The sequence below is a fragment of the Cygnus atratus genome, chromosome 8, assembly GCF_013377495.2.
Source record: "Cygnus atratus isolate AKBS03 ecotype Queensland, Australia chromosome 8, CAtr_DNAZoo_HiC_assembly, whole genome shotgun sequence".
NCBI lineage: Eukaryota > Metazoa > Chordata > Aves > Anseriformes > Anatidae > Cygnus > Cygnus atratus.
Window position 1 is genome coordinate 6,296,094 of NC_066369.1, and position 26,529 is coordinate 6,322,622.

Sequence of the window (26,529 nt, forward strand, 5' to 3'; positions counted from 1 at the left end):
GCCCTGGCCTATTTTTTTGGAATGCCAGAAAACCTGAAAAATAACGACATGGGTGCAACTAAGAAGGTAGTATTAAAGCTTGCCACAAAGCTGATCTTTCAGCCTTTCAAGAGATGAATAAAGGTAAATAAATCATCTGTTACAGCAGTTTTACTGCAGGTCCATACCTTTGAGATTCCTTGATCTGCCACAAAATTTTCTCTGAAGACTTCATTAAGTTCTGGTCCTGGCACCAGTTTGTCAGCAAATGACAAAGCACTCTGAGACACCTTCCCCAAAGGTTCCTCTAAAGCACATTTGTGAATGCCCGTTACTGTTCATACTGACTTCTGAGCTCAGAAAAGCAAAGAAACAAACAAACAAAACAACAAAAAATCCAAGTAAAGAGAAAATATATGAATGTTGGCATATAGAAGTTCTTTCCTGTCCTATCAAACATAACTCCCTCTCCCCACTTCATAGCATTAGTTTGCCTCCCTTCATTCTGGTAGCAGGTGAAAAAATGACAGAAATAAGTACAAAATATTAAATGGATGAAATGGTCACCTGCAGATTTATTTTTACGGTATAATTTTCTAGGTATATGATTTGTCCGAAGCGTTAGAAGGAGGTTTCTGCCATATAAAACATAGCTGGGCTATGTAAATCTCTCAGAAAATGCAATTTGCCTTATGAGTAATTTGAACAGCATTCTGTACAGTCTCTTTTCTGAAAAAAATGCGATTCATTAATCTCTTTCCCTTAACTCCAGTGTCTGTACCCATTTCCTAGATGGTGATATGTACTTGTGGCATGTCAGAAGTACAGAGAGAACACATGCAACAATACATAAGTTTTAAAATTGTATTTTTCATCTTCCTGAAACACTAAAATGGAGGCCAATGGAAAACAAAACGCTTTCCTGCAGGGTGCCGCTGTGACAGCTGAGGTCAGGAGAAGAGAAGGCATGCAATACGTTTCAGGCTGAGGTCCAAAGTCGAGAAATTTCAGGTTTATTGTGAGGACAGAAGAGCACTGTGCACTTGAATTTCTATCTGTTGGCACTATAACTAGAGCCGTCTAGTCAGAAGGTTAGGTTGTAACTAGAGCTCAGTTTGAAAGGAGGCTTCAAACAGATTGCAAATTCCTTTTATTACGAACTCCTAAATTAAGTGAGATTATCTGAAAGATAGGTTTATTTTTGAATCCTGAGTCACTCTTTAAATTATGAGTTATGGGATATGGTCATTTTGAATTATAATTTAGAAAAATATGTATGGGATTTGTGCTAGCAGACCTTATGTCAGAAGTTACAGAATTGCCAGTAGTTTGTCCAGAAAAACACTCACTCTTGACTCGTTTTAAAATAAAGAAAAATAATTCAAAAATCTGCTTGGGACAGCAGTCCTGTCTCCCAGACTGGAGATGTTTTGCACCCCTAGAACAGAACTTAACTGCAAGATGACTTGTTCTCTGTCTAAGAAACGCGATGTTTCTTTGAAATATTTCCTCCTACTTCCCCAAACTAATTAGCAAGAACAGAAGTCCAGAGCCTTACAACAAGACATCAGCTTTCTTGTTTTCTAATGCAAATACAGTGGTAGTGGAGCCTTACAGCACAGTCTTCTTGCTTGGAAGGAGCGTAGGCTTTCCCCTTCAGTGCTAGAATAATATTGAACATGCTTTCTGCTAAGTGCCACATGTGTTATTGAGTTCTCTGCAATGTTATATGAAAAGACAATACAAATAATATTCATCACTGTTACTACTACTTTCAGGTTTGTTTCATCTGAGCAAGGTCTCTTGTTGGCTTATCTTTATGTGCAACATCAACATGCTGATTCTACCTTCAGGAATCAAAGAAAAGAAGTTCATCTGCTTGGGATATGCACTTGTTTTTAAAAGAGTTATTTCTTAAAAAAAAAAAACAAAAACCAAAGACTATGGGTTGCTGGTTGATGGAGTTTCCCAAGGCAGACTTGTCATTGTTGATAATACATTAATCACAATACATCAGGATGCCACAGAAAGAGATTTTCCAGGGTTGGCTATGCCTTTTGTATAGCACTAAGCAAGAACGACTAAGGCATAAAAGGACATACTGTGATAAGGCACTTTTGTGAGTGAGGAGTGCAAGGGCAGAGAAGACACATGTAAAACTAACAACTTCTGCAAGCCATGAAGAAGTTAGCAAGAAAAGAAGTATAAAGGGGAAAGCAATTAGAGGCATGTACAGAGAACAGGCATGCATCCAAAAATCACCTGTAAACAAGGCTGGGAAGTCTGAAGGAAACAGAAGAAAGAAACTGTTTTTCATGTGATAGCTGCAGAGATCTGGTTAATTCAACGTCCACGGGCTCCCTCGTGCTGAAGCTGCTGAATCTGAAGAATTCATTGCAGAACAATCTGAGAAGTATCTTGAATCTTGAAACTCAGTTTCACACAATTAAACCACAGCACCTCAATGGTCAAGGGCTATAAGCAAAAAGAAAGGACAGAGTCAATTTGCAAGAAGTATATGTCCTGTGGTAGAAGTCCAACTTGTATTTAAACTCATTTGCAAACTGGTTTCTTTGCAAATCAGTAGTATACAATATTTCTCTCTGCTCCTAGCTTCCCCACTTATACTGTATGTACCTACACTATCTATCTGGTTTGATTTCCTTTGCTCTGCCTCCTACTGTATTCTGTATGTTAAGGTCCCAAAGGAGCCTTCAAATTTACAAAACAGTCCCTGATATAGTTGAGTTGTAGTGCTACTTTTCTGTGAAACTCTAATTCATAAGTTTTTTATGACACCTCAGTTTTTTATGCACCCCCAAAGACCCCTCCTCCTCAGGTGGGTGTACATACTGGGGTGTTCTGAATTGCACCCAGGTAATCAAGGTCTCAAGAAGCCATTTCAAAGGTCAAAAATTGCCAAGGTATATAGTTCTTGGCTAAGGGGACTGCCAAGTCTTTGCTTCAGTAACCATTCAATCTAAGGGGGTAGGGGCTGCTTTAGCAATCTAATGTCATCTATCAACTGCCTTTTAAGACGTATCTGAGAGCTAATCTGCATTCTACAAAGCAGCTGCAAAAAAGGACCAGTGATGCTAAATCACAGATCAACAAGCCATTAGTATATCTGGCACACACTTTTCTTAGATTTTATCCAAGATTAAAGGTGTTCTTTTTTTTTTGGTCATCTTTGTTGGCAGTACAGAAGAAAGAATGTCAGTTACAGAAATACTCCCTTTTGACTGATGGGAGTTGTTTGCTTTAAGCAAACTACATAAGATTTACATAATAAGAATTAATACAGGAGGTTTTTTTTAATCAAAAGTAAAAGATTGTTTTTGATTTCACATCCTTAAATAGCATTAAGCCAAACTGTCTGATGGCTAATGAATAATAATAATAGGAATAAATATGCCTTGTGTGTGATCCCCTGCTGAAACCTTGGATCAGTTATACCATTCGGGAAGAGACAATTGCAGTTGAACATTATGCACAAGACTTATCCCCACTTCACTTCTGATCTGGCCTATTTTCCTGCATTCTCATCCTCAGAATCTAGATACCGTGTTCCATTGAAGATAACACCTGAAAGATCTTCCAAAGAGTGCATGTCTGTGCATGCAAAACAAAGCAGCTCAAAGCCCTCTTTCTGGCTTACATCACCAGAACAGACACAGAGGGAAAAAAACCTCTCTATGACCTGGCGTTTCCTTTGCTGCATCTGTGTGTCGGTGTGTGATTGGCATGAATAGCAGGAGGGGACAGAGTATGGCTTTCAAGCTTTACAACTTAGCTCTAGACAGGCTGCCTCCAACAGGTAAGTGAAATGAAGGAAGAATGGGCCTCTTTTTATATTGATAAATCCAGCCTACTCATGAGCATTCTTGAAAGCGTGCAAAGTTCTGTTAAGAGTTTTATCAAGCATGTATTACATCAACTGGCTGCTACACCAGCCTTCTAATCAGCTGTTTTTCCTAGCAACAGTACCTAGACAATAAGCTCACGTCTATTGAAGAAGCACTTCACTGTCAGCGAAGATGTTGTTACAGTAAATCATGCTTGAGACCAGGTGTACAACCAGAAGGACAGCCAGGCCCGCAGGTTTAAATATGCTCAGATGCTGGGGGAACTGAGAATCTTTAAAAAATTGTCAGTTCTGCATATCTGAGAGTCCCTCCTCGTGAGGAAGAAAATGTATTTAATAAGTTAGTGGGGGAGTCAACAGAAATAACTGTTAATAATTAAACACAAGCCTGTGAGAAATGCCCTTTCCAGATGCTCTTTTTTAATACAACATGGGTTTGTAATTAAGTTTTAACAAGGTTTCTTCAGCTCTATAAGGGCTTTGCATAAAAGCTTTTGTGGAAATGCAGAGGAAAGAACTCCTGATCTAGAAAAGAGAAAAAGGCTGATGAATATAGTTTCTTTTGTTACACTGTGACTGTTTTCAATTTCTTGGATTAAACCAGGACAGACTTTGAGAGAGTCCAAAGATCTGAGCATACCGAGAGACTTTGAGCATTCAGTTTTTCATCACTAGCAATATTAAAATCCCTGCATAAGATTATTCTTTGTCTTGTACTTATATAAATAAGGACTAATTCTACTTAGGAAATGCAGTAGCTTGATTTAAAGGGAATTATTTCTGACCATTGAAAATGGTAACAGAACGTGTCTCACACTGAAAATAAAAGCCAGGCCATAATCTGCTCTGCCCAAAGAACGGTAACGTATGTTGCAATCCATATCTATGCACCTCATTTGAAAGAAATCTGATGAGTTTTCCTGAGGCTATGCTGGGATAATTGTATCTTTGTCCATTATAAATTCACTTATATTTTTATATGCAAAGCAAGGGTCCCATTGGCACTATTAGTAATAATCCCTTAAGAGTTTTCCAAAGATATGTCTTGCTTAACTTCAACAGGGAGTTAACTAAACACTCTACAGAAATTTTATTTTTCCTCATAAGCAACAATAGATCCCTGTAAATGTAAAGCAAGTCATACACAATCAAATACGCTGGCATAGAAGTAGTCATGCTCTCACTCCTATAAAAAGTAAATAAATGGTGCCAATAAAGACATGCCAACATGTAAGAATAAACCTTTTGTTTTAAAGCGTATATAACTAAAGAACGTTTTGTAAGCTTTTAAAAATTCATTAAGACTCAGGCCTTGGCTGTTTGGAAAGCTTTCTCAGTGACTGGATCACCAGAAGACTGTTTGGGGTGAATTCTGCGTTTTCATGTATAGAGGCCACAGAGCAAGAAAAAAGCTCAGTTTACTTGAAACTGGGTTCTATACTCATTAAGTTGTCATAGAGAATAGAAATAAATTGTCCTTGCCTGTCCTTTCCATGCAACCCTATCCGCTGTAGCTACAACCAGGGAAGAGTAGTTTTTCCATCTACACCCTGAGCTTCTTTTTGCTGTCTTGGGCTCACTCCAGGGGTGCAGGGAACTTTCACAAGTTTCCTGAAGTACTGCTTACTGACTTCTTACAAATTTATACAGAGAATGTAATGGCTAATGCATCTGTGGTTATCTGCCAAACTAATGAGTATTTTTTCACCTAGAAAGTATTAAAATGTTTTATTACAATAGAAAGCTGTCATATAAAATTCACATGACAGCTATTAAAGTGGAAGTGTCATAGGAATTACCATATAGGAACAGCTCAGTACTCCATCTAAAGCGATATCCTCTCTCCCAGTGCAATCAGCCACAAACATCTCAAAGAGCGGGCAGGCAGTAATCAGGACATGGTCTAAAAAACAAGCAACAATATTTGGATCCATATACAAATTTTCCCAGAGAGCACTGGAGTACATATTTCAGCGCAATCTTTGTGTTCTTAACACTAAAGAAGGTGCAGTCATGCACAGAGGAGATCTCTTAGCTTACATACTCATGCACAAACATTTTCTACACTTTACAGTTAGGCAAACTTTGTGATTAAGGGCTTGGGGATCGCTCCTTTACTGTACAGCGAACTTGCATGCAATATGTCCCAGTCATTACAAGTAACTGAGATGTCTAAACTGCAATGGTGCTTACAGCTGGGCTTGTTCTAGGAGATAACTGTGTTACAGAAGCAGCCCTGCCCTTTTTCTAAAGACTTTCAACCTGGCAAAGCTGAGATGTTGCATGAGACAAGACAAAGACTAACATCATCACTTGCAGATGATGACACAGGATAGAAAGGTGCTTCTGCACCTTAAATTTAACTGAAATAAATGCAAGTTTAAGCTGCCACTTCTACAGTTAGACTCTTATACGGTTCTTCCAAGGTGCCTGTTTGTACCAAGTATAAATGTACAATACCATGATTTAATGCTGAAACTGATTTACAAATAATAAAAAGAATCGCATCAGTCAAATTTGTACCCTTTCATTTAGTATCAGTAAAAGTGCATATACCATGCAATACCTAGATGGATTTGCCAAGCCATCTGAAGGATGTTTATTGATATAAAAAGGTGAGTGTATTGCCTTTGGTAGACAGTTCACTACTTTATGAGGTAAGCAACAGTTGTTTCAGAAAATCAAACAAAACCCATGACTGCTTCCTTCATTTTCTGACCATCTGCATCCCTTTGGAATATTCACATAAAAATGACATATTTGAAAAGTTTTTTTTTTTTTTTTTTTTTTACAGAAACATTTAATTCTCAATCACAGTTTACTGTGAACAAAAACTTCAACACTTCTAAGAAATTATAAAAGAAAGTGATGAGCACATAAGATTCTTGCTACATCTGTTATGGAGCAGAAAAAAACAACACAGAATCCTAGAAGCCTGGGCAGAGGAACAGAAAAACTGGAGGAAAGGGCTGTATCCCAGGGACAGGTACATGTGTGACTGTGTGGCACAAGCTCTTACTCCAATAAAGCTCAGAGTACTTTATAATGAGACAGTAAATGAAGCACAGTCTATACCTTCCTAGTAAGAAAATTTCAGAAAACTCCACTGAATATTTTCCTTCTGAAGGACTTTTTTTTTCAGGTTGTCTAGTCAAGGAGAATGATCTAAGCTAATATGTCTCACTACCACTAAATGAGCATAACATGTTGCTTAACCTTCAGTGCATTAATAGTATCTGGTATCCAACTGATACGAGGCAACTCATATTTCTAAGATGACAGAACCCTGTGGCTCAGTTGTGAGATTCCAAATTAAAAGATTTACAGACCATATAATAATTATAATACACTCTTACCTAGATTCCAGGACTTCCTTCATGGTTTCAGTGACAGTATTTCTCTCCCTGGTATTAACTGACAGTAGGTTCATTGTTTGGCGCTGTGAAATTTTTTGTTGCCCTATTTAGCAAAGACTTATTTTAGATATTTTAGTAAACAGTAATATACAGTTGCTGTATTGGCAAGGGATATGTGGATTTGTTCATCTAAGTTTTGTAGGGTGGTTATACACAATGGTGTCTGACAAACGGAGCTGTGGAATCCATGGCTTTTGGGCTCTGGAGCACTCTTTTCTTCCTGGGCATTCTTTGCAGTGCTAAAATCTGATAATGTGTAGTTGCATGTTAATCCGCCTTGTCAGCATTTCTGAAATAATCTAACCCAGTTGTTTTTGACCTTTTTCAATTTGCAAGCCTTTAAATGTTTTCCAGTGAAATTATGAACCCTCTCTGCACTCTGAATTTAAGCTAATGGGTAATAAATAGTCTTACATTCCTTAGTTACTTTTCAGGGATTGCTTGGAAATGGTCCCTTGCAGTGGTTGCAAGCCAGGGGTTGAAAGCCACTTGTAATTTATGGCCAAAGTCACAGCTAGATTAACTTGGCATAATTCCACTGATTTCAAAGGAAAATCTTTTGATAGTGTCAGTTAGAATAATGCCCAGTTTATTGGACATTAGCTGAGGAACTTCCCCTGGTTTTAGTCCTCATCTGTAGCTTTTACTGCAAATAAGACTGAGCTCCATTTCAATGTAATTAATTATACCTCCTTTGGGAAATATTCCTTCCTTACTACCCAGACAAGAACACATCAAAAAGCCCAAGAGGAATCTTAAAAAAATTTACATAGGAAAGCTCATCAGACAGTTCTTAAAATTTTAGTTAATGCTTGTTCTAAGCTGTGTCCTAGATGCCTAATTTTTAAGATGACTTCAATCTGCTAATACCTTTTGCCTCAGTGGTACAGTGTAACATACATACAACTCTATATAGGCTATACACTTAATAATATGATTTTTGCTTGGATTTCAAGTAGTTCTACTGTTGAAGTCTTGAGGTCTACTTTTAAGGTCATGGTATCAATGTCTCTGAATTGAATTACATCAATTTACACCAGATGATCCTATGCCCAATTAAATTAAGATGCTCGAGGTTCCTCATAAGTGCAAAGGAAATAATGTTGCTGCTTCTTCTGTAAGGGAAAAGCTCAAATATGAAGGTGGGTATTAAGAAAAGTAACAATTAGATCTGAAATGTTAAAAACTGGATATCTTTTTTGAAGATAGTTAAAAGTATTTACATTTTAAAAGACAAGAAAATCTCTGAAAAATTAGAGAAAAATGGAAAATTGTCCTTTATGCTGTTACTGCCTAGCTCACTTTGCAGCTCCACCACATGACAACGAATAACTAAAGAAAACTATTATTATGCAAACCACTCTAGCACAAAAGGGTATTACATATCTGCTACAAAAGGGGATTTCTTTAAAAAGCACAGCACATTCAGTGTTTAGGGTTTGCAGTTGAAATTCATGGCCTTGCTTGCCAATATTATCATGCAGCTGGGTATTATGCTATTGCTTTACTCTGAGGGGAAAAAATCACAATAAAGATATTCAAATGGATTCATATTAAACTGTTGTATTCTCTTATGTTGCAATATCAGTTTTTAATGATTTCCGGCATCTCTTCTCTAGCGCAAAGGTCACAATAAACACTAGCCATAGAGACTTCGATTGCAAACAGAAAATGCCAAAAATGCACATCTTTTGATTTAAAAATTATCATTGGAAAACAGTGTTGGGCATTATTATTAGAGAAGGCTTCTGACAATATCTTAAATTGCTGCTGTAAATAAAAACCAGGGTTAAATATTTTATTTTATTTATTTTTTTAATCTTCCCAGAAATTATCTCCTATTTAAATTAAAGCAAAATCAGCTGACCAAAAACTTTCCTGGAAGTAAAAGATTAAATGTAGCCTCTCAGAAATCATAAGATCTTTATGACACAAATATTTGAACATGAATTTGGATAAGTAATATGTCTTTTCAGGGTTAAGTGCTTCCTGCTTCTTCTGTATACAGTCTTAGTCTCATGACTATTTTGAACCACCTTACTAAGCATCAATGATTTTTCTTATATTCTTTTTAAAGAATGTTTTGTAAAATTCCATATCAAGTCACTCAGTACAAGTCAAACAATTTAAGAGGAACAGCTTAAACTTTTTTTCATTTGCTTATGCCATTTTCCTCTCTTTGGCTCTTAGATACATACATCTCTGGGCATCTATCTTCAGCCTTGCTTGCAAGTCCGTCATGGTTTTGTGTTCTGTTTGCCCCCTGTTGCCTGAGCATTGCCATCACAAGGCTGAATGATATGCACTCTGTGGTGATTTAATGTACTGAAAAACAAAGGAATGGCAAAAAAAAATGAATGTTTTGGTTCTAAATTGTATGCATGTCATCAGTTATTTAAATTCACTACATGTGATTCTGATTTTCTGTCTTCTTACCTTTTCCTTCTAAGCAAATTATTAAAAAATATAGTTCCAAGCTTGTGTGTCAAACATAGATCAAAAATAAACACCCACATTTTGTAGTCACCAGTGTGTCTGGTACTTATGCTCTCTACATCACTGCAGCCTGGTTAATCAAGATTCCTGCTTTCAGAAACCTAAGGAAACAAGTCTATGTGATCAGCAATACAGCTCTGTAGGTAATGTAATATTTCCTAAATTACTGTGTGCAGCAACAGGACACCATGACATAAGCCCTTTTAAAAGAGGTAGATCTTATTATCTTATTTTCTCCATTTTATTGATGGAAGATTTATTCACAGAAGCTTGGAGTAGTTCAAGGTAAAGCACCTCTTTGCAATGCCAAAGCTACTCTACCCTCATGTGGAAGGTTTGCACTGTTCTGATGATTTTGATGACTGACCATTGCACATAGTGCAAGCTTGTGAACTTGTGACATTGGCAGTGTTGCGTAGAACCTCCTGCTAGGCTAGCTGGATAGTGTTCATATGCATTCCTGTATAAATTATCATTTACTCATGCTTACATTTAAGCATGATACTTTTTTTTCTTTTTCTATTTTTAAAGAAATTGTCCAGCTTTCTGGAATAACCAGGAAAACAATACATAATGAATACAAAATGAAGAAAATGCACTAAACAAGATAAACTAATTGCTGGTTGTAATTAATTAGTAATTATAAGCCCCCCTCACTCCCCATAGTCTCAATCGCTAGCAAATAATTTACTTTCATGAATTCAATAAAAGCAGGCAAATTTCAAAATATCTTAATCATTATTATTTTAATTGACAGATAAGGTCATTGGTTGTGATTGCATCCAAAACTTTTATTTTTTAAACTAAGAAGGGACACAAGTAGGGTCCTGTTCTTAGACTGATAAGAGATCAGAAGCCTAACCAAAAACCTGTAGCCAATACACAAAATATTTAGTCTTTATTGTCTACATTTTGGTTTCAGGCTCTTCTCAGCTGAGAGTTGATCTGATTTAACTGGCTGCAGCAGAGGGGAGCATTTATTGCTATGTTTTCTAGCATTCTTCAGTTCTAATGACAAGAAGCATGTCAGGCACTATGACAGAGTCCTGGCCATTTGCAAACCCCTCGTGTGATGGCTTTCTAAGGAATTAAGTCACAGAGGCTTAACAGCATTATGGTCCTGGATATCCCTGGTTAGAAACTAAGGGAGCTCCTTGTGCTGCGCTGGTAGAATTGTACTTCTGTCTAGTGCAGCATCATTCTGAGGCCAAATGCTCTTACTGCTCCCATTTAAGCTGTATCTGCCTTACACTTTTTGTCTCAAAATACCCTTCAAAATATTTCTTCAGATTGTCTAGGCTGTGTTATTAAAATGTCTTGCTTAATCTCTGTTAATCATCGTAAATTCTGCTGAAATGTGAGGGTCAGTTTTTACAAAATAGTATTTGTAATTACTGCCCCACCGTACTGTTCCACAAGCTGAAATTGACCATAAGCTTAAAACCAGGACACACAAGTGAACCGTGTAGTTTTTCCTTCAGTTAACCCGTCAGCATGGCTTCAGAACAAGGTTTTAAAATAGCACTATCTAAAAAAATAATGATGTTATGAATCACCACTTCTTACAAGACCTTTTGAGGTTCTTCCTTTTCCTGTTTGTAAATCCTTAGTCTTTGCATTAAAATTTTCTCAGACAGGAAAACAATAACAATTGATTTACATGGACAAAAGCAGCTTTTCTCAGTTTTCAGTCCAGCTTCCTCTGAGATCTCATTGACCTCCAAAGTTCAACTTCTTCCAAGAAAGTTTTCTTTGGGATTAATAGCCTTCAGCATCAAATCACTGTTGAGTGCTACAGCCATTTTCAGTGCTATAACTAAGGCTGTATCAGCATTTCCACATAAACTCTTATTTCCAGAGATTTATAGCTTGCCTACAAAAATATAGTTTTATGCTGAAACTTGGCAAAAAAAAAAAAAAAAAGGCTCAGTATGGGAGTGATTTTACTTTTTATTTTGGGAAATTTACACAAATCTGTGGGTGTTTTTAGACTGAAATTCAAAAGAGACCTTGACTTGCTATCTACATCCTATTGGTGCCTTGGAGAAATCCCAGCCTGGCTTTCTAAGATTACAGATCTACTGATAAATTATGTAAGGGCAATAAAAACTCCATAAAAGGAGTTTTTAAATGGTTATTCCCTATACTAAAGATTCCCAGATTGAATCTAGTCACTTATTCTCTAGAAGACATTTTAATCACTAGAAAATTCCAAGACTTATTTGAAGATTTTAGCCAGCCATGCTAACGTGATACCAACAAAGTGCTCTGCAGTAAACAAAGAAGTCTGATGTTTCTGTTACATCCTCATGCCGACTAACTGAGCAGCATTCTGCCCCTTCTGCAGTTAGAAATGCTGATGGACTCAGGGATGAAGACGCTGTTGACTACACAGAAGAGGCTCAAGAAAAGCAGAGGTGAGGAGCTTGGGGAAAACGTGGCCTCCTGCCTTTTCAGGACCCGTGACAGTTCCCTGGTGGCCCCGGGGCTGAGCACCAGGACATCACTGTGGCAGAGAGGAGGAGGCAGGCACCTTTCTCTCCAGCATCATGAAATAAATCTTCATGAAAATTAGAGCCACTTACAGCAAGATAAGAAGAAATACTTACACAACTCTGCTCTGCACAAGCCCTTTCAGAAGAGATTTGGAGGCACCATCTGGAGGTAAAGATGACAGAGAGATTCCATGGAGTTTCCAGTTTCCTTTATAGGTAATTCCTGCAAAAGGGTGATTTAGTCCTGAGTCATTGCTACTAGGGATGAAAATACAAACATGACACAACACACAAACATGTTCAAGGCTACAGGCTACAAATTTAATTGCTTCAAAGAAAAACATACTCAGCTACGATGATGACCCAGTGCAATACAATGGTTCCCATGACTACTCATTTATTCCACAACAGAAATCTGAGCAAACCAGAGACAATACCCTGTCCCCAAATCCCCCCAAACTGGTCAACAAAACTGAAAATGCCCAGGCAATCTTTTCTGACAAGTATGGGATAATTTCTAATGTATGTGTCCAGCTACAGGATCACTATTTCACTTCATGAATACAAATCATGTATTTTCCTGTTGATCACCTGCCATATGAAGGGAAAGGCTAAGTCACCCCTTGGACCACCCCTTGTTTCAGAAATGTCAGTGACTATCACATTTGCTCGTACAATCCAGACAGATCACCCTTAAATTCATTCCATTGTTTTCAAGCAGAAAGATGTTGGCCCCCCGAAACAGCAAGGCAACATCCTTTGAAAATGAGGCACTGGTTACCATAAAGAACCAACAGTGCTGCATCTGAGTAGGAGATACTAACCTTCTTATCTTTGGGAGTGATCCATTTGAATTTGATCCAGAAATCTTTTTTGAGAGCTGCTCGTTATAACTAGACAAATACAGCCCAAACTCTGAAACTTCTTTTGAAAGCATAATGGCAGGGAAACTTCACAGATGGGATTAGAAGTAAGATAATGAGGTAGCTTTGCAAATGTCTAAAGGAGCTCTTTCCAAATGTAAGGAATGGCATAGGATAAAGCTTGAAACTGAGTGACTGAAAGTCTAAGAAGTAGATGGAGGAGGCTGGCATCATGGGCTAATCAGTGAAAGAAGTGATTTCTTGATCCTGAATGAGAGATGATAGGTAGGATGAGGTGAAGCTATGAAAGGCTTTGAAAGGCAAGACAAGCTGCTTATATCAGATAGAAAAGGAGTGTTATATTTGACAGTCAAAGTGATGGGCTAGGAAAATGATCTCTGCAGTGCTATGTAGTATAAAATCATCCCAGCAAAATTGCATTTGTCAAAGCCAGATGAATGGATATTGCAGTAATCAACTGAGCTTGGTGATAATTTACATATATATTAATTCATGTATAATAATCATCATATAGTAAGTTCTATAACTCACTTCCATACAATTATTTTTAACAATTTTTGGAAACTTATGCTGAAGCATGTGCGGCATAGTGAAGTGGACAGTTTGTTGGATGTTTCTTATAAGATTCTTGTGCAACATTCTTGTAAAATTTCTAGTTTTCTAAAAGAAAGAAAATGACAGTCAACATTTTTTTTTCCCCTAAAGTCTTTCATTTAAATACAATACCTGAGGACAATGCTCATATCCACAGCATATTACATAATGACTTTGCTGGTGGTCTTGGTTTATTCCTCTCTGGTAGCAGAGAAGAGGTTGCCCATGACAACTTGGAGATGACTCTGGGAAGTCTGTATGCTGGATAACACAGAGATCAAGTCACTAGCATACCATCTCCTAGACATGTAGATTTAACAGCACTTCTCCACTTTGTTTGGAACAGTATTAGGTTATAGTGGTCCTGGCTGTAATACACAAAAAATTCATTTTATTCCCTATTGTATTATATCTTTCATTTCCCCCATACAGAGACTGACTGCTGCATGCGCATTCTTCCAGGGCTTTTCCTATTAATAGACAACTTGGCTTCACACGCTGAAATGAAGGAACAAGGTTTTGAGTGCCTGCCTAATTTAAGCAGACCATATGTCATAAGTTATAGTATCCTGTAAGTAGAGAATGAAATAAAGCAAGATTGAGAGGAAAAATAGCTTCTTACCATTAGCTGGCCTCTCTGACTCAAATTTTCAAAGACATTTATTTAAGTGTGCTCAGAACTATTTACTTGTTCTACGCATCATGTGAAGTTATGCATATTTCTAATGTATTCTTAATGGGGGTGCTGTCTCAGAAGTAGAAATTCTGAGCAGTACTAGAACACAACTAATAAGGTAATGATCCTGAATTTATTTTATTTATTTATTTATTTATTTTCCTGGAACTGCCTTTAACATTTTTTATTGTGGCCAGCTTCACATTTTTCTGCTTTGGCTTTCCAGCTTGCAAGAACTGGAGTACAGTTGTTTACTATTTATTCAGTGTTCCATGATTGTAGCATAATGCTACAAAAGCTATTGCAAATTTTCTTTTGCTAATGTAAAATACACTATTGGATGAAGTTTTTTTTTTTAGCAAATTAAATTAATTATTATTGTTTAACCAGCCCATCTCTGCTGCATAGTTGAAATAAATGTGCTCTTTCAGACTCTGAGTGGTTATATAATCAGCATTCCTCACAAATATTTGTCTCATTAGGACTAGCAATCACATTTTCCTAGCAAGTTGTCTAGTGCTGGGTGCAAACACAGTCAGAGAACTAGAAAATGTAAAAATCAGGATTTCCATTTACTTCCTCCCACTCATCTCACACATTTCTACTGTATTATTTCTTGTTCGCTTTGTCTTTCTCTAGATATCTCTTGAGAAGAAACATTGCCAGATCATATCTTTCATATCAGGGAATGAATAAGAGCATGGTCAGCTGACAGGCATGCATGCTTGCATATTCTCAGGTTTTTAGGAAGTGTCATTCTGTACTTTCAGTATAAATCCAATTTTCATTACCTTTATGATCCAAATTGGCATTATCAGAGGTTTATGTTGGTATGAAAAACAGAAAAGGAAGAAATTTCATAGCAGACATAGCTAAAAACTTCATTGTTTTCTTATTAGTACTACTTGTGACCAAAGAGAAGAATAAAACATTTGTTGTCTCAAATGGAAGAGAAAAATCTTTGGGGAATAAAATCTTTGGATAGAAAAATTTGTTGGGAATGAGGAGGAATTTTTTGTGCATATTTTAACCAGTCATCATCTGGCTGCCTTATGAATTTGTAATACTGCATATTGTCTGCAGTTTAGACACTCAAAAATCAGAAATGAATAAAATTTAACAAATAAAAGCCACACATGGGAAAAAATATCTTCCCAATCAATTATTCACACTTGAAAATACTATAATTAAACCTCACCTTTTTTTTCTACTTAATTTAGTTAGTAACTTAGACTTGAAGGTGATGTCTAAAGCTAAAAGAAAACAGCAAATATGGGAATAGGGAAGTCTGATTTTAATCAACAGTTAAACTTATGCAATACAAAGATCTAAGATGTGGCACACTGTCCTTGAGGAAACAATCCATGTCTCCAGTCCTATAAACCCTTCTGTGCTTTATGCCTGTTTTATGTCCATGAGGACCAAGTTCATATTTGTGTGATATCCAAGAGAAGGGAAAAAACATTGAAAAAATCACCTTTGATTGTATATTGGACAGACTGGTCATCCTGCTCTATTTCATGGTAATGCATCACCCCACTGCAATTATCTGTGAATTTCTAGTCATTTGGAACCCACTAAAAAGGTAGAAACCTGATATTCCGTGCAGAGTTTATGGGCCAGGAGTCTGCACTTTGTAGCCATGTTAATCTGCTGCCTAACTGTATAAGCTCATCTGCATCCATACAACAAAATCTGTGTGTTTGGGTCACGATGTCCTTCATTTCTGCAAAAGAAAACCAGGTATTTTGGTATTTCAGTTTTAAAGCACTGAGAAAAAGACTTTTTTTTTTTTTTAAATGTTTCCCCTTTTGATTAGACTAGTGGAGATGTAATTTAAGGAACCATGTTGGCACATCGCATAGACAACATCTTGGAAGTTTCCTTAGAAGCCTAGCAAACAAGGGCCTGGAGTTGCACTGCTGAATTTGCTTCAGCTTGCTCAATGCAAAAGAGAAACTGAAAAGTCAGGCTTTCCCTGTGTTCCGTTTGAAGAAAGAATTGTGATTGTTGGCAGAGGAAGGAAGGAACTAGGACAAAACAAGGGAAGGAAGAAGTTGTTTTTTATTTTTCACCAGCCAGCTCCTTAATTTTTGCTGCCAAGAGCATAACTGTAATTTACAAGACAAACATAAATCTATTTAGATATTATTTAAATTTAACTTAAATTACAGAAAATGACATGTCATTTGGGATGAATTCTTTGAGTATATGAATTCTTTGAGTATATAAAGAAGGGAAAACGAAGAAAATACACATATGAGACAAAGGTCATACTGATGTCAATAGCAAATGTTTCCAGTCAAAAATAAAGTTTCTGCTCACATTTAATGTATTTTTAACACATTGCATATTTGTTTGTTTTTAATATTATCTCTTATTACAGAGATATGGTCAGAGATCTAAATGTACTTAGGTGTTTCAGTCTATAAATATTTAAACAAGGTATCCTTGAAGCTCGACACTGAAGGAAGCCTCCCTGTTGTCCTCCTTGAATAACGTATATATATTTTGGACATAACTAGGACCAAAAAATGTAGAAACAAAATAATTATCTAGATAAATTAGTTAATTGCTGCAATTATTTAATGTAACATCTTTTAAGATTCATGATGATGGTATAAAGGTTGATGTCATGAGATAAGTTGTGAAGATCTTTCCTGCAGAAACATTACCGGATAACATTACTCCAGCTATTATAGACAGATTTTGAATATATTAATATTATTTACTAAAGCCCATCTGAAAGATAGGCAAAACCCATATTTTTGGGTGGGGACACCCTATTAAACCACATTTTGTAATGTAACACCCCATTACAAAAATTGGCCACTTAATTACTTGCCTTAAAAATGACCTATTTATCCAACCTTCACAGAAGAAATGAAAGAAAAAAAAATGTTTACAAACATTAAAAAAAATCATACTACCTTATTTTTTTGTTTGTTTATCACATTATAGCTACAACTCTGACCACAAAGAGAAACAAGAATTTAGACTTCAGTATAAACAGCCTCCAGAGTAACAGAGCACTTCATGAGATTCCAAGAATCACTTTTAAGCTGAAAGATGGAAAAAATCAATTTCTGCAAATTACGTACTTCATAGAGTAAGACTTCTATAACACATACTTTATGATAAGGACACAGTGTGGGAATACAGTTAAAGAAATCTGCAGCAAATTTAGTTAGACCAACAGTAAGGAGGCTATTTAATTCGGTTTCCATTGATGTAATGCCTTACATTTATTGGAGGACTAATACCTTCCATACATTATGTTAAAATTAGACCTTCCATTCTTTTTACTACATACTTTATATATATATATATATATATATATATATATACATGCTACATACTACATACTGATTCTAAAATAATTCTTTTCACTGCCATTAAGGAGCACAGGTGGAGTAATGGGACCATGCCTAGAAATATAATATGAAAAATTTGTGAAAACAAAAAGCATGAACATAAGAGAATAAAGCAGTGTTTCAAAGAAATTAAAAATCAAGCAGTCAGATTTTGTCTTTAAAAATTTTGGAGTTTTGTTAGATTAAATCCAACAGAATTATATATTCAACCAGATTTTGGATCAATGTGCATATTCAATATTTAAGCTAAAAAATTATTTATGATTATAAATGTAGTTCAAAACCTTATAAGAGCGTCATCATAAATGTTAAGATGTCTCATAACCAAAGTCCAAGTAGGAAAAAAATCATGTTATCCAAATGATACATATTAATTGGAGTCTTCATTTCAATTGCAAAATACCTCAGCTACAACTTCTTTGAATGGGGACTGAGGATGTGCAGCACTTCTCAGAAATTCCCCCTTAATCAGGACTAAAGAAACAGCTGCAAACATCCAAATAGGCTTCAGCTTGGTGATGTTTTATGATATTTCAATTTGGATCTTAAGTTTGACCAAATTTCATAGTGAAATCATCTTCATTTTTTAAAATATGGAAATGACTATGATCATCAAGAGGTAAGACACTGATTTTATTTAGTTTGAGTTTCTATGGGAACTTTGCAGGTGCTCTCTTCCTAATGGATGCTGAAAGACGATGGGTGTTTAGTGTTGTGTTTCCTTCCTTCCTTCCTTCCTTCCTGCCTGCCTTCCTGCCTGCCTTCCTTCCTGCCTGCCTGCCTTCCTGCCTGCCTTCCTGCCTTCCTGCCTGCCTGCCTTCCTGCCTTCCTGCCTGCCTGCCTTCCTGCCTTCCTTCCTGCCTGCCTGCCTGCCTTCCTTCCTGCCTGCCTGCCTGCCTTCCTGCCTTCCTGCCTGCCTTCCTTCCTGCCTTCCTGCCTGCCTGCCTTCCTGCTTGCCTTCCTTCCTGCCTTCCTGCCTTCCTGCCTGCCTGCCTTCCTGCCTTCCTCCCTCCCTCCCTTCCTTCCTCCCTTCATTCCTCCCTCCCTTCCTTCCTTTCTCTCTTTTCCTTCCCTCATTCCCTCCCTCCCTCCCTCCCTCCTTCCTTCCTTCCTTTCTCTCTCTCTCTCTCTTTCTTCCAATATGATAACTGCATTTTAACGTAGTTGGAAAAGTGGTGATATCATTTCAGTGAGTGGTATTAAATGAGATTTTGAAGCAAGAATAAGCACTTCTACTTCTGTAGTGTTTCTTTCCAGATCCAAAGAGGACAATAAGCTCACAAAGCAGAAAGAGACTAATGGCAGTATTCATTTGGCTTATGGTCTGTCTGGAAAAAGGTCACCTAGCTGTGCGATCTGGGATTTAACTATGGAGTGTTTGCTTTTTTGTGGAAAGAAACAGCCTTCCACAGTAAATAAATGTATAAATAAATCATTTTCTCAAAGTATTCAAGGATGCAAAATTCATAATAAAAATATTCAATGTTTTCTCTGATATTTTTTGGGCAAGTATCTCATGTGAAGCCAGGATCTGGTGCATGCCTTAAAAACTATACAGCCAAAAAAAAAAAAAAAAGGCAGCAATCTCTGAGAAACTTCCTTCCACTTTTCAGCTGGTGGGACTTGGAATCACCTAGGATGTCTTAAAAGCCAGGTAGTCTCTGAGGAAAGCACCGTGAGGTGGAGAAAAGAGTGTTACATTTTTGACATTTTCCTCCAAAAAGTTTCATATTTTAAATTATTATTTATGGTCCATTAAATTTGAAATAATTAATTTTTAGACAACAGTGTTTCCCAGCACAGCCATAAGCATCGGAGAAATGGTCTACTATTAGAAATGGCATTCTCTCTCTTTCAGAAATTTACTGATACCCACAAAAACTTGCAGTTTTGTAAATTTTCCTCAGCCACCATTGTCAAATGGAAAACCTTTGCCCTAATGTAGTCTGAGGTCTTAGTATCTGATATGGAAAGATTTTGAAGCTAACATTCACATTTTCAGTGACTCTGCCAGAGTCACTGTTTGTACAAATATGTAAACCCCCTAATTGTACAAAATATCAGTCTTTAATGGGAACACCAGTGCTTGTAATGCCTGTTGCATATCTTTCTCATTCCATTCAAAATCCAGACTTGAATTTCACCCTAAATCTGTCTAGTGTATGGAAATGTCTGAATGCTCTTCTCTCTTGTACCCAGAAAAATACCTGTTGAAGGCTGAATTAAAACTTCTTTTACTTCTAGTTGTATGAAATTTCATCAGAAACCTTCCCCTGCCGTACACAGACCTATTGGGAGAGAGTTAAACAATGAAAAGATAAAAAATGCTAACAACATACAAGTCATTGACAAGTACTTTTTAAATTCACTAATAAGGGGAAAACTTTCAATGTGAGTTTCACAGGACTACATTTCAGTATTTTGAAGTACTTGTCATTTAATGAATACGTGTTCAGGCCCAATCAGGCACAAAGTCATGGTGGAATTACACTGCTTGATACCAGCTGCAAATGAAGGGGTGGATGGGCCAGTCATTTCCTACCTGGAGAACTGACTATCATCAAAAAAAAGGGAATGAAAAGCAGCATACAGAATGCAGTAGACTAGCAAGCAGGGCCTGTGCTTCCACACTCTACTCTTCCTTTAGAAGCAGTGAAATAGTAGCATTTTAAGGACATTTCCTGAAAAGATATTTCCATTTAAATACACATAAGTGCCTACAAAAATATGGACTTAAAATATCTTGAAAAATAACCATTAGTCTAATATTTGCTTATTTTTTGGAAGCTATAGGTGAATTCACTGTTGTGACATGTTTCCTCTGAATTCTCCTATATCTTTCACAGTAAACCATAGGAATTAAAAAAGCATTGCTGCACTTTCTGTAGGGGGCAGTCTGATCAAAGTTTTTATTTTGTTTTCTATTAGGAAAAATATTGGGAAAAACTATTTTGCCAAACCAACATGTAGAACATTAATGGTCAATGTCCAAAATGTTTTCAGTGCTGGTTAACTAGAATTATTTTAAAATTTGTCTAGTGGAGTATTCAGAATGAGTCATGTAGAAATGAGTATTGATGTTGCCTCTGACCTCAAACATTCATGGTCTTGCACAAGGTCACATAAGGAGACCATGGAAAGCTTCCACATAACTGACTTGATAATTTCTCTCCTTAGTTCAGCAAGCTGTATATGTGATATATACCACATGGTTTTCAGAGCATTCAGAATCACATTAAGTTCTCATAAAATTCATTTTGTAACTATTTAATTGTGAATGACGATAACTGAAAATATACAAGGAATGTTGGGGCAGGGAGACAAACTGCAAGGGATAGCATTTTGCTGCTGCTGCTGAGGTTATTTTTAAATCTGGCAACGATTCTGTCACCATTACAAACACTGTTTTTCCCAAAAAGATATTCTGAACACAGCAAAAAATTCCAAAACCAAAGACTAAGAGTTTTAGAAAAATAAAATGCAAAAGCAGCTGCTTTGCTTCTTGAAATCTTTCTTGGATCTCCTAAAATTATTTTTTCTAGAGCTACTATGCTTCTGTGTGTTCCAGACATATTTAAAGTTTTCAAAATATTTCTTATGCAGATACAAATGCACATATTAAAGAATATGATTCAGACCAGAAAGAACGATGAGTCAGTCATATATGCAGCAACATAATGAACCAAATGACAGGAAAAAAGGAAATGGCAGATTAAGGATTCCTTAAAGCCTGAATAAGAAAAACTCAGATCACACCGAAAATTATGTTTCATACTGGGAGTTATTTAAAATGTGGCAAAGGAGACAGAACCCAGAATAATGAAATTCCAGTACCCAAGAACCCTAGGCACCTCTGGAACTGTGTGCAGTGCTTAGCAAGAAAATGAGAACATTCAGGGCCCAGAACTTTTTTGCATTACAATGTCTTTCAAAGAGCAGGCTGAAACAAAACTGTCCTGCTACAGTGTGAATCTTCAAAAGTACATGACTTTGCCTAGAGTGGGAGTAATAGAAGCACCAGCAGAAATAACATTTCTGGATCAACAGAACATTATGGAAAATATAATGAAAATTAGATTGGTCAGGAAAAATTAGATGAGAGTTGAAAAGGATAGAAAACCTGCATTAGCTTGGAGGACAAACAAGAAGGTCTTTACTTACTAGGTCCCATTATGAATTTGCTCTGTTAACTTTAGGCCAAAGCAACAACAAAGCAACAAACAAGTGTTTTTGTGTTTTTTTTTTTCCTTGAAAAAAAGAAAAAAGAAGGAAAAAAAGAGGAAAAAAAAAAGAAAAAAAGGAAAGGATTGGAGTGGAATGGTTAGAAAAGGTGAGTTTGGGTGGTCTTCACTTGGCAGCCCCAAGGAATAACTACACTCTATAGATAGTAGGGATTGAGGACAATTTTCTGATGTTCTCCCAAGAGTGGCAGCCAAAGATCAGGGTGTAGCTGTGTCACTGCTCTCATCTTCTTCCCTCTACTGCAGCAGCAGCATCTCAGGGCTCTGCTGGGCTATGGATGGGCATGAAGCCTTCCCTCTCTTTTCCTAGAACATAACTGGGAACTGTTAGTATTCTCTGAACAACTGCTCCTTGCCTTCTCCAAGAGAAGTTTGTTATATGAATAGATAGAAAATAGATAGAAACTAGATAGATAGAAAAACAGATAGAAACTATGAATAGATAGAAAATAGATAGAAACTAATTTTCTTGATAGAAGTCCTTTTACAGATGTGAAATGGATCCCTAGGGGGAAAGGGATCCCTAGGGGGAAAAATAAAGGAGGGACCAAATCCTCTCTCTACAGAAGACCATAGCTAAGCTTCTACTCAGTTAGCTATAAAAGGGTGAATTACAAATGGTGGGTTTCACGCAAAGCATTTTTATGGCTGGAGAAAATAACAAATAAATATTTAAAACAGTATAAGATACCTCATTTCTATCTAAAATACTTCTGTTTTCATATAGTTTCATAAGGCCTGTGGCTATCTACTATCCAATTATATTGTGACTCTCATTTGTATTCGTTATACCCTGTATCCTGGTTGGGGGGTCTAACTATTAACCTCTACCTGCAAAATATTATGCAATTAATTTACACAAGTGAGATAGTTCTCCCAGCTCATAAAACCTATTAGCTATAATGGCTACATTAATTACTTACAAGAGTAAGACCAACTTGAGGCTTCATTTGGCATCAACTTTTCTTTTCTAGGAAGAATGTTGCCAGTTGCTGACCTGCCAGAACACTGTGTTTTCCTTCCTTGATTTCCTCCTGCCTTTATCATCACTAAATCTTGCACGTCTCCACAGATCCAGAACATGAAATGCTATGGTCCTGTGGGATGCTCCTCTGGACAGCAGTTCTCTGGGGTAACATTTCCAAGTCTCCCTTTTTGACTTCCTTTTAGAGAATCCTACAGATCTGTAGACATGAGCACTTTTATAAAAGCTTACTGAATTTAGGAAAATATACTAATCTTCTAAAATTGGGTCATTTCACTGAAATATGCTTGTTATGGAGTTATCGGATCCATCTTCCAGAAAAATTGTCAGCTCTCAATAACAGCACTTAGTCACTCTTTCACAGCATGACTCCCGTCCTTAATCATCATCAGTAAAGCTAGGACTTACCTGTTTGATTCTGCTCGGGAAGTTATTAAAGCATGTTACTTCAGCTGAGCGATATCTTAATGGGGAAATACCACAAAATGGAAAACTTAACTATGTCCTGAAAGAAAGCTTCTAAATCAAAAAGAATGCCCCCCAAACCAGTCAGAAGGTACAGTTATTGCTCATCCACTCCTGCCTGTTTTCAACATAGAAGAAATAATAAACAACATAAAATGCTGAAGACCTACCTGAAAACAGAAAGGGTAACATCATTATTGTCAGACACTAAGGAATATGACTTTGTCAATTAATGCTCTTATCTTCCACAGTCTAATTGGGAGCTTGCATGAATAGTTAATGGCTGAGGCTGGATAGCAGAGAAGGGCAAGTCAAGATCTGTCATGCTGGGATCGCTTGCTGTCAGACAGGCGAGGCAGCAGCTCGACCGCCACTGCTCCCCACGCGATCTGGCTGCGTCTGCCAGGATGGGGGAGCATGCTGGTGCCCTAAGGCGAAATTCTACCCAGCTGATGAAAGCATGGATGGGTAGCTCGTGCTTTCTCTAAGATATTTTCATATCATTAGTTTTAATGAGGCAGTACCCAGCACCCCATGCATGCCTTCACTCAGCCCTGCCCTTTGTGCCTTGGTACACATCATTTAAGGCTCTCAACCCCACACATTCTCTGGTGCTTCATTTCCCCATCCTTAATCCTGAACAGGCACAGGACTTCAGCATGGATCTCACACAAGTGGATGGCCTACTGAAGGGCTAATGCAAAAATGCTAATACCCCCCCCCGCCCCCTTCCCCCAACAAAAAAACAAACCAAACCAAACCAAAAAACAAAGGGGAGACCGAATCTGGCTGAGCACCAGCACTGACCAGAGATGTGGCATCTAATCAATGTGTCTCTAGAGCAGGAAAGAAAGGTGAAACTGGCTGACCTGCAAAGCAGTTTGGGCTGACACTGTCAAACAACTACATAGTTCTCAACCTGAACACTGTCACATGAATATCACTGGGGGTCTGCCAGCAAAGAAAACAATCCGCTGCATCAAACCGAAATAAGGACAAAATAATCCTACTTAATGCTATAGAAAATTACTGCAGGAACTCAGATCTGTTTAGGCCAATACAACATTGTTTGGTACAAGATAAGCACTGGTGTAGTCAAGTCTTAAATAATACAAAGTAGGGACCACAGAAAACAAGACTAAATTAATTTGCAAACCATATGGTTCTCAATGAAGGCATATATTAATATGTTTTAAGAAAATATGTTTTTAGACACATTCATTATCTGTTAAAGGATACCGGATAAAAAAACTATGCTTGCTGTTTGTGTTATTAAAGGCATGTTTAATCTCTAATTTATATGAGGATTGGTGTTTGTGGGTCTATAATAAACACAGAAGGAAAAGAATAATTGGAGTGTTGTAAAAGTATTTCAATTAACTTTTAATTGTTATATCTTCAAACATGTATTGTAAGTCCCGTCCTTTATCCAGAACTAGACATTCACAATAATTATCTTGTCATTTATGGTAAACTCTTGTTTTTAAGAAATATACGATGCTTGTTTAAATGGACTTTAGGAGTGATTAATAGAAGTTCATTTCTTTAAATGGAACTGTGATTTGCTGTGTGTATTGCTAAAGGATGCAGTTGCTAAGACACTAGTTAAATAACTGGAAGTTGATTGCACATGTAAATCCATGGAGATTGCATTCTGTCATGCATTTGTGCAGTTTTTAAAGATCCCAATGAAATATCTTGAATGCTGAACAGGCAGAAGCTGCATAGATTTAAACAGACAAATCTTCATTAACTCAAATAAAAACAAGATAAAATTAAAATTAGATAGGGAGACTTTAAGTGACCAAGCCATGCACCCCTCCCCACCAGCTCTATTTTAAAGTTTAAAGGTTTAATTTTTTTAAAGTTATTATTATTTTCTAGTGATATCTTATGGTAAAAGACACAGATATTCTCTGAGAAACCAGAATATAACTGCTTTCCAGCTGTCCCCTCCTTCCCTTCCTCTCTTCAGGTGAGTGCCTTGAAGAGCAAACCCTAGTCATGTTCCTTCTTGCTTGCTCCCATCTGTCTCAGTTTCCTTCCTGCAAGCCCCACTCGGTACTTAAATAAAGAAGTCATAAGTACCCACACTGAGGACAGGACTTTGTAGCTCGAAAAGTTGAAAGGTTCTTCCTTCCAGCTTTAACTGAAGCCAGAATTGTAAACTTCTCTTCCAAAGGGTTAAAGGGAAGATATTTGCTTTTTCTTACACAGGTTTTCCTACATATGAAGACATTTTTTCCTCTCAGTGTTCAAAACCAGAAATACAAGGGAAAAAGCCCAACTACTATTTTCTGTCCTAGCATTTGCATTCCACTTCCAGTATTTGCATTGGGCATGTTTAGACATGTCCAGATTTGACTTTTTTTTTTTTTTTTTAAGTTTCCCAAGTTCATCTAGAGCAACAACATTCAGATATTGCATCAGTTGCATTCTCTGGTTGAGAAAACAAATCACTACCTAAAATCTGAACAGGCCTTTTTATCACTTGGTTAGATACAGCTAATTAGGGTAGCTGATCTGATTGATAACAAAAGTATTTAATACTTTTCCACCCAGTTTACTATGTGCAGCTAAAGGATTTTCTAGGGGCAGTACGTGAAGATGATTCAGTTTGGAATATGTGAGTGCAACTTTGATAATAACGTTCAGCAATAAATCATTACTTTTTAAGAACAGCTGTTGTAAATTTAAAGCTTAATGCTTTATATTTATAATATGTTTAATAAAAATAGCTTAAATCATTTCAAATAATCTAATGCATTAATATTAGCAACCAGATATGCTTCTGGAATTAAATATTACCAAATAATTAATATTAAATTGGATTTTATATATTAATCAAGGCAAGTCTTTGTCTCTACCCCTGATGACTAGATAGCAAGAAAACCACGGCTGGATGCTGTTTCCTTTAGAGGGCTACAGTATAAACAGGGATCTGGTCATTGTGATGAAAGGGATTCTAAAAGTCACAACACACTCTGCAATCAGAATGAGATAAATTGGTAGCTGAATTGCACGCTGGCTCCACAAGTGAGCAGAAGTCATCCTCCAAG

General features: G+C 36.9%; 2 long non-coding RNA genes across 2 annotated transcripts; both read right to left on the reverse strand.

Moving 5' to 3' along the window:
* Window positions 1-209: 209 nt before the first annotated feature.
* Window positions 210-5,746, reverse strand: LOC118243494 (uncharacterized). The gene is made up of 3 exons (XR_004777279.1): window positions 5,644-5,746; window positions 2,242-2,454; window positions 210-329 (listed from the first exon to the last, which is right to left on the reverse strand). It is a non-coding gene; the product is annotated as an uncharacterized LOC118243494 (long non-coding RNA).
* A 3,308-nt stretch (window positions 5,747-9,054) lies between these two features.
* LOC118243493 (uncharacterized) lies at window positions 9,055-13,991 on the reverse strand. The gene is made up of 3 exons (XR_004777278.2): window positions 13,862-13,991; window positions 12,366-12,474; window positions 9,055-9,585 (listed from the first exon to the last, which is right to left on the reverse strand). It is a non-coding gene; the product is annotated as an uncharacterized LOC118243493 (long non-coding RNA).
* Between the last annotated feature and the right edge of the window lie 12,538 nt (window positions 13,992-26,529).